Genomic DNA, 9,484 nt, shown 5'->3' with positions numbered 1-9,484 from the left:
GAGCAGGGTGCTTGAAACGTAATAACCATTCTTAAACCTGGTGTTGTGGGACATAAGTCTCCCGTACCTCCTTCCTCATAGCACCATTGAGAAGAGAGCATGACCCTACTCTATGACCCTAAGAACCTGCATCTATTTGGGAAGGCAACAGCTATGTTCATCTTTATTACAAAAGTATTGAAGTGCAGGATTAAAGAATCACTTATGCAACTTCCTAGAGCCTTGGTGAGTCCTTACTTATTTACTGACTTACTTACTGCCTGTTACACTGCTGGCATTTAGGGCAGCAATGAAGGTTTTCTTCATTGCTGTTTCTGTAACAATTTTGACTATTCAGGGTTGTTAGCCTTGAGCTGAACCCCTGAAATTGGAGGACTGGTGGACCACTCTTAGTCTGGTCGCTACCCTTTGACCTGTTTGACATGGGTGAGCCTACCAAGAATCAAAGCACTAACTCCAGCCAACAGCTCTCTGGGTCATTGAGGTACACAAGCTCCAAACCCTATGACAAGGGGTATGGTCCTCTAGGAGGCTTGGTGAGCTCACATTCACGGTGTTATGTGTGCTTTGGTCTCCTTATCCAGGAACGAATGAATTTGCTGATGTTCAACTGCAAAAATTGGAACAGGAATTGGGTTTATTACTGTCATAGGTACTGAGGTAAATAAAAAGCTTGTCCTTTATACTATTTATACAGATCAATTTATTGCACAGTTCAAGGTAGTACAAGGTAAAACAATAACAGAGTGCTGAATAAAGTGTAACAACTACAGAGAAAGTGCAGTACAGATAGACAATAAGGGCAAGATCATAATGATGCAGGTTCTGAGGTCAAGAGTCCATCGTATCATATTAGAAACCATTCAATAGTCTGATTGCAGTGGAGTAGAAGCTGCTCTTGAGCCTCTTGGTATGTGCTTTTAAGCTTTTGTATGGTCTTCCCAATGGGAGAGGGAAGGGAACATGTCTGCAATGGATGGATTCTTTGATTATTCCACTGCCTTATGGAAGCAGTGGGAAATATAGACAAATTGCATGCAGAGGAAGCTGGTTTCTATGATGTGCTATGCTGTGTGCGCAACCCTCTGCAGTTTCTTGGGCCACAGACAGAGCAGATGCTGTACCAAGACATGAAGCATCCAGATCTTCATCATGGCTTGTCACACCAGACAGCCAGCCAGTCTAGTGTTGTTTGGTAGAATTTGAGCAGGTCAGTGTCAGCTAAATCAGGTGAGAGTGGGCAGTTGCGCAGAACGTGTTCAATGTTCTGCACCCTTTCGCCACACTCACAGGATTTGCTGGTCTTTAAACCCCACTTCACCATATTGTCTCCCATCCTACAAACTCCCGCTCTCGCTCTGTTGAGAGTGCACCACTTCCGTCTGTCAAGCAGTGCCCCGTCTGGTAACATTTCTGTGGGGTCTTGCACTGTATTGTTTGGTGGGGTTCTGGCTTTTGTTTGTTGCCAGAGGTCAATCCTGTATATTTGGGGGGATGTTCTGTGCGGTAGTTCCTCTACTGTAGCAAAGCTTTTCCTCGATTTTAGGTGGTTGAAAATGCACATGCCATGGATCTGAGTTCCGTTTACCTTTTTCAATTTTTGTTGTAGTGTGTCTTCGGATCTCTGGGGGAGCAATGTCTGCAAGTCTGTAAATGATGTTAGTGGGTGTGGGGCTCAGTGTGCCCGTGATTATTCGGCAGGCTTCGTTAAGCAACAGGTCAATTTTCTTCACATGGGCTGATCTGCCCTACACAGGTGCACAGTATTCCGCAGGTGCATAGCAGAGTGCTAAGGCAGTTGATCTAAGTGTGTGAGCATTAGCTCCCCATTTCGTGCCTGCTAATTTTTTCAAGGGAGAATTGTGAGAGCCAACTTTCCCTCGGAGTTTTTGGATGTGGGTGGCAAATGAGAGCGTCCTATCCAGTGTCACGCCCAGGTAATCATAGAATGCTTTCTATGGCGTATTGATAATAATTGGTAAGGATCAAGAGAACCAAGCAAAACTTCTTTAGCCTGAGGAAGTTAGCAGCATTGGTGACCTTTCTTGGCCGTGCCGTCAATGTGGTTGGACCAAGACAGTATATTGGTGATGCTCACTCCAAGAAACTTAAAGCTCTCAATCCTATCAATCTCAACATTGTTGTTGCAGAAAAGAACATCAGGTCCCTTTCCTGAAGTTAAAATGTTCATTTATTTTTTTGACTTGGAGTGAAAGGATATTATTAGGACACCATGTTACTAAGCTCTCTTTCTCATTCCTGTACTCTGGCTTATTGCTATTTCAGATTTGGCTCACTACGGTGCTATCATATCATCTACAAACTTGCAAATGGAGTTAGAGCAGATACTGGCCACACAGTCATGACCGTTAGGTCAAGGGAATTGTTGTTTGAGGAGAAAGTGAGTATCCTTGTGCTATCTTCCATGGAAATTAGGAAAATGAGGTGTGACTGCATGGGGATGTATTTGGATAAAGACTAGCTAGTTGAGTGGTGTCACAGCAATAACATAGCACTCAATGTCAGTAAGACCAAAGAACTGATTGTGGACTTCAGAAATGGTAAGATGAGAGAACACACACCCATCCTCACAGAGGGATCAGAAGTGGGAGGAGTGAGCAATTTCAAGTTCCTGGGCATCAATATCTCTGAAGATCTAACCATATTGATGCAGCTACAAAGAAGGCCCAACAGCAGCTGCATTTCATTAGGAGTTTTAGGAGATTTGGTATGTCACCAAACACTATTAAATTTCTACAAATGTACTATGGAGAACATTCTAACTGGCTGCATCACCATCTGGTATGGGGGTGGAAGGGCTTCTGCACAGGATCAAAGTAAGCGGCAGAGAGTGGTAGACTTGGACAGGTCCATCATGGCACTAGCCTTTATAGTATCCAGAACATGTTCGAGGAGTGATGCCTCAAAAAGGCAGCGTCCATCAATTGGGACCCCCATCAGCTCGGACATAACTTGTTCTCATTGCTGCAATCAGGAAGGAGGTACAGCAGCCTGAAAGCACACACACAATTGTAACACCCTGGGAAAGGTTTCACTGCTGACGTAATGGTCTTTCTGTAGAAGCATGTTTGGGTTATGGTTAGAGATAATGGGTGCTTTGGAATGTGAGCCGTTCAATTACAGGAGTGTGTTTTCATGCCATGTGCCTGACACCAGGGTCACCTGGGTCTTTTGTTCGGTGGGACATGAAGAGAGAAGACGCCGCAGAGAAGAGGTCGTAGGACTCGACCCAGAGCAGAGCCATGATCTGATGAAGATCGAAGGAGGATCAGTGAAGGGGAAACTGCGAGCTCCAACTTGTGCACATTAGACCGTTTCATTAAAATGGGCCCTTTTCTTTTTTTTTCTTTTTATTTACTAACCCTTGATTTAGCTTTAAGAATTATAAAGAGTTGACCTGCATGTGCATGTAATAAAACAAGAGCTGTATAACTCATCTCCTTCTACCTCAGACCACGAACTTATCAACCACCCATCTGTGGACACTTTCTGGAGGTCCAAGACCACTGGACTAAGTGTGTAAATGTAGGAGGGGACTATGTTGAAAAATAAATGTGCTAGGTTTTCTAAAATTGACTCCTTCTACCTTAAACCATGAACATATCAATCACCCCTCGTGTATATGTATGTGTGTGTGTATATATATATATATATATATATACACAACACACACACATATATACACACACACTTGTTGTAATTCCCAGGGTTTTCTTCCACTATTATTGTGTATAACATTGTATTGCTGCCATAAAGTTAGCAAATTTTCCAGCATATGCTTGTGATATTAAACTTGATTCTAATTCTGATTCTGGAAGTGTTTCTTCCAATTGAAGAAGTTGGAACCAAGAGCTGCAGTTTCAAATTAAAGAGAGAGATGAGAGAATTTACTTTACACATTTCATTTAATTCTCTATCCCAGTAGATTTATTGTTTGAATATAGTCAACACATGGTTGGTTGGATATTTTGGGAATGTTAATATTTTGAAATGTTTGTAATATGACAGGAAAGGGACCATTTCCCAGAAGCTACCTTGTTGCATAAAAAAAAACATGAAGACTGAAGAATTGGAAGCTACCGCACTTATCAAATACACATGGACCTTAATTGTCCCTTAGTGTTGTATCAGTCAGATTGACGTTGGTCTGGTGTATAACAAGCAGCTCCTGACTCCATTGCAGCCGACAGATTCTAAACTCTAATTGACAGCTTCAGTATAATTGCAGCCTCAGTTCCACCCCCCCCCCACCTAATCCAATTTCTTGGCAGTTTTTTTCTCCCCTTTTGTTGCTCATTGAGCAATTATGTAGCCATTTGTGTCGGTACTTCGAAAACTTAATCCCACTGGATGTCCCAGGCCGGTGATGAACAGATTTAGACTCAATGTTGGAATCAATTAGCAAAAACAATAGCAAAGTGCTGTTCAGACTGGAAGACTTAATATTTCAGATGGATTGAAGAAAAGGAGAGACAATTATTTTCTCCAAAAAAGGATTTGTGTGAACTGATAGATCTCGGTCTTAAAGGAAGAGCCAAATGAATGGAATTGGAACTAAAAAGTAAAATTAAATGATGAAAATTTCAAATGGATCATAGAGAAGTAGTTTGTGAGATACAATCTGAATGCCAGTTGGAAATCTAATTGTTGAAAATAAATATACATTTCATTTTCTCAATAACAAATTACAAGGCAATAGAGCTGTATTTTCAAAGATTTATACTAGATTTTTGTTTCTTAAGGCAGGATGGCATTTCCTTAGAGATTGTCCCATAAATTTACACTGTGGCCACTTTGTTATCTACCTCCTGTACCTAATAAAAAGGCCACTGAGTGTATGTTCGTTGTCTTCTGCTACTATGGCCCGTCCTCTTCAAGGATTGATATGTTGAGCAGTCAGAGATGCTTCTGCACACCAGTGTTGTAGCACATAGTTATTTGATTTACTGTCTTCTTCCTGTCAGCTTGAACCAGCCTAGCCATTCTCCTCTGATCTCTGTCATTAACAAGATGTTTTTTTCCCCAAAGATCTACCACTCACTGGATGTTTTTTTTTGTTTTTCACACCATTCTGTATATACACTAGAGACTGTTGTGCATGAAAATCCCAGGAGATCAGCAGTTTCTGAGATACTCAAACCACCCCATCCAGCACCAACAATCATCTAAAGTCAAAGTCATTTAGATCACATTGCTTCCCCATTTCTGATGTTTGGTTTGAACAACAACTGAACCTCTTGACCATGTCTGCATGCTTTTATGCTTTGAGTTGCTGCCACATGTTTGGCTGATGACATATTTGGATTAACAGGCAGCCGTACAGGTGTACCTATTAAAGTGACTACTGAGTGTATAAATGTAAAGGTTTATTTGTATTCTAAGTCGGAAAAATAGATGTGAGAGTACAGGTTTGTCCTTGTTTCTTTTCACAGCTTGTGGTGCATCGGGCGACATTTTTGCCATTCCCTTAGCATTTGACTGTTTTTTACAAGGCTGAGTTCCTTACCTGACGTTCAACCCAGCACAGACGGAGAGCGTGGAAGGACCTGGCTGGATTCGAACCATTCATCCCACCTCGAAGTGCAGTGCTGATTCCACTACACCACCGGCCAGCTAATGTCTGTCCTTGGCATTCTATTAATTAGGGCTCACCAGCAAGGTCCGTGAGTTATTATTCATCCTCAATTATCCCTGAACTGGGATCACAAATCTATATCTCAGACCAGCTGAGATTCAACCATATTGGTGAGTTTGAGTCAAATAAGTAGCACACTGCATAAGGAGAACAGATTACCTCCCCTGCTGGGAATTTGAAGGACATTAATAAAACCAATGGGCTTTTATAAAGTAGTTTCATTATCATTCGTGATTCTAGTTTTCATAAGAGAGGCGCCACGGTAACGTAGTGGTTAGTGTGCCGCTATTACAACTTGGGGCATCAGAGATCAGACTTCAGTTCCAGTGCCATTTGTAAGAAAGTTTGTACATCATTCACGTGAGTGCACGGGTTTCTTCCAGGTGCTCTGGTTTCCTCCCACAGTCCAAAAATATAATGGTTAGTAGGTAGATTGGTCATTATAAATTGTCCTGTGATTAGGATAGGTTAAATTGAGGGGTTGCTGGGCACCGCAGCTTGTTGGGCTGGGAGGGTATCTCTAAATAAAATCAATTCTAAATTTATTTAATTAATGCCATGGTGGGATCTGAAGATAACTCAATAATTATGATACCATGCATTGTATGATCCTGAGTAGTTCCACAAAAATATATACCAATATCAAGATCCAGTCAGAATTAATCAAGCAGTTGGCATGCCTTAGCAGCACAACTTTCCAGATGTCTGAGGTGGTGTAGAATTTTTAAACTTGTGTTCGTATAAGTACAAGATCTTAGAGCTAAATAAACAAACTGAAATCAAATACGAGTCCCATTTCCATGATCCGCTTGGGCTGCAAGCTTCTGGTTTAAGATGGTGCAAGTGAAGCCCAGTGACTACTTTCTGGTGGCAAACTCAACAAAGAATACAACTAAACAGTTTATTAGTAAAACTTTTTCTTGTAAAATTTATGGTAAACAATCATTGCAAACAATGGAGAGGGGAGGGAAGCTGAGGAAAAGTTGAGAGTCATATGGTGTGGGAGTGAGGCAACGTCGTGGCATATTCGAGGCAGAATCAGGGCAGGCAACATGAAGGAGAGGCAGAGCCGAGCCCGGCCACTTAAACCGAGAGTGAGGTTTGATCAATCTAAGCACCAGGCTATTTGGAAAGGTTGGATACAGGCTGAAATGTGGTGGCAGGCTCCAGGCCCAGAGTGTGTCGATGCGACGGGGCCTGAATCCTAGTGCAGGGTGTCAGGACAAGAGGCAAAAGCAGGGCCAGTTCTGCTCGCTGCCCTGCGATGTTTATTTGTTCTGCGCTGAACTGAGGCAGAAGCCATGGCCTGCTACAGCTTCTCCAGACTCCATATCTGAGGGCTGTGCAACGTCTGTTCGGCTCTGCGCTGAACTGAGGCTGAAGCTGTGGCCTGCTCCGGTTGTGACGGGCTTCGTGTCTATTGTTCTGAATGCTACTTGTTTACTTTTATTGTTTGCACTATTTGTTTTCTCCCTGCACATCAGGTGTTTGATGGTCTTTTTATGTTTTTTTCAGGATTTCTTTGTTTTGTGGCTGCCTGTAAGGAGTCAGACCTCACGGTTGTATAATATAAACATACATTGATAATAAATGTACTTTCAACTTTAAAGTTCAACATTCCTGTCAGTTAATTCAATGCACGTCCTCTCCGAGGATTGTCATCTTGTCATGGTGGAAATGCTGAGATCCCAAGAGTGATGCTGCCTGGAGTTTATCTCCAAGTAGGGTCATCCATGGGGGTAAGGTCAAATGGGAGGTTCCAGACAAAGAGCGAACCAATCAAGACCTCAGCGGTTGAGCTGGTGTCAGACGATGACACGTCACAATGGCAGTGAAGGTGGAGGAAGGCTGTAGCAGTGAAGGGTCCCCAGTCGTCTTGCATTCCATCCCGCTGGACCCTAGCACCGATCTGTCAAGGCCTGTGTGGTGGATGCGGGTCCATCAGCCTCCCCACGTTAAACAAAGTCACACACAGGCACTAGCAGAACATCATACTCGACTCGAGTGATCACACTAATACTGGTGCATATCAGTGATACTGGAAGCTGCAGTGTCTGACATTACTCATGAGGTACTGGTGTGAAGCAATTTGCCAGGTGTCTACAATGATAGGGAGTTTGCTGTGCAAGTTCAAGGCAGTGCTGACACAATGGAGAATTAGACTGAAAAGTAAATCTGGTTGCAAATAGATGTAGTAGGTCTTATTTGTGGAGTTTAGGGGCAACAATGAGCAGAGAGGAGAGATTTTAAAACAAAATACCATAGTTGCTCGAAATCAGAAATAAAAAGGGAAGTACCCAGCACCCCAGACAGCATACATGAAAAGAGAAACTGAACTAACTTTTATGCTCAATGGCCTTTTGACATAATTTGGAAAAAAATTACAAAATAAACCAAGACTTTAGCATAATGGTTAGCATAGTGCTATTGCAATACCAGTGACCAGGATTCAATTCCTGTTGCTATCTGAAGGAGTTTGTACATTCTCCCCATAACTGCATAGGTTTTATTCCACATTCTAAGGATTTACCAATTAGCAGGTTAATTGGTCACATGTGTGTGATTGAGCAATGCAGACTAATTGGACTGGAAAGGCCTGTTACCATGATGTATTAATCAATCAATCAAAGTTCAAAAGTTCAAAGTAAATTTATCATCAAAGTACGTATATATCACCATATACAACCCTGAGATTAATTTTCTTGCAGGCCTTCACAGTAAGTACAAAGAATCAATGAAAAACTGCACACAGCAAAGACAGATAAGAAAACAATGTGCAACAGACAACAAACTGTGCAAATAAAAAAGAAAAGAAACAAACAAGATAATAATAATAATAAATAAATAAGCAATAAGTATCGAGAATGAGTCCTTGAAAGTGAGTCCATAGATTGTGGGGACGGTTCAGGGATTGGGTGAGTGAAGTTGAGTGAAGTTATCTCCATGGTTCAAGAATCTGATGGTTGAAGGGTGATAACTGCTCCTGAACCTGGTGATGGCAGCAGTAAGAAGAGAGCACAGCCTGGATAGTGGGGGTCCTGTTTTCCTGTGACAATACATCAATCAATACATAGTTGATTAGTTAATTAGATAGATAGATAGATAGACCATAAGACCATAAGATAAAAGGAGCAGAAGTTGGCCATTCGGCCCATCGAGCCTGCTCCGCCATTCTATCATGAGCTGATCCATTCTCCCATTTAGTCCCACTCCCCCGCCTTCTCACCATAACCTTTGATGCCCTGGCTACTCAGATACCTATCAATCTCTGCCTTAAATACACCCAATGACTTGGCCTCCACTGCCGCCCATGGCAACAAATTCCATAGATTCACCACCCTTTGGCTAAAAAATTTTTTTCGCATCTCTGTTTCTGAATGGGCGCCCTTCAATCCTTAATTCATGTTGTCTCGTACTAGACTCCCCCATCATGGGAAACAACTTTGCCACATCCACTCTGTCCATGCCTTTCAACATTCAAAATGTTTCTATGAGTTCCCCCCTCATTCTTCTAAACTCCAAGGAGTACAGTCCAAGAGCGGACAAACGTTCCTCATGTGTTAACCCCTCATTCCCAGAATCATGCCAGTGAATCTTCTCTGAACCCTCTCCAACGTCACCACATCCTTTCTTAAATAAGGAGCCCAAAAACTGCACACAGTAGATAGATAGATAGATAAAACCTGTTTTAAGATTGAAGGAAAGGGGAGGAAGTATGAAGGCAATAAAAGAGTGTGAAGGAGAAAGGGTGTGAAGACAGTTGTGAGTGAGTGAGGGAGACCAGCGATGATATAGATAGGAAAAGGAGCTTGGCAAAGGAACTGAGCA

The sequence above is a fragment of the Mobula birostris genome, chromosome 18, assembly GCF_030028105.1.
Source record: "Mobula birostris isolate sMobBir1 chromosome 18, sMobBir1.hap1, whole genome shotgun sequence".
NCBI classification, from domain to species: domain Eukaryota; kingdom Metazoa; phylum Chordata; class Chondrichthyes; order Myliobatiformes; family Myliobatidae; genus Mobula; species Mobula birostris.
The sequence above is the reverse complement of the archived record's forward strand: the minus strand, read 5'-3'. Positions refer to the sequence as shown.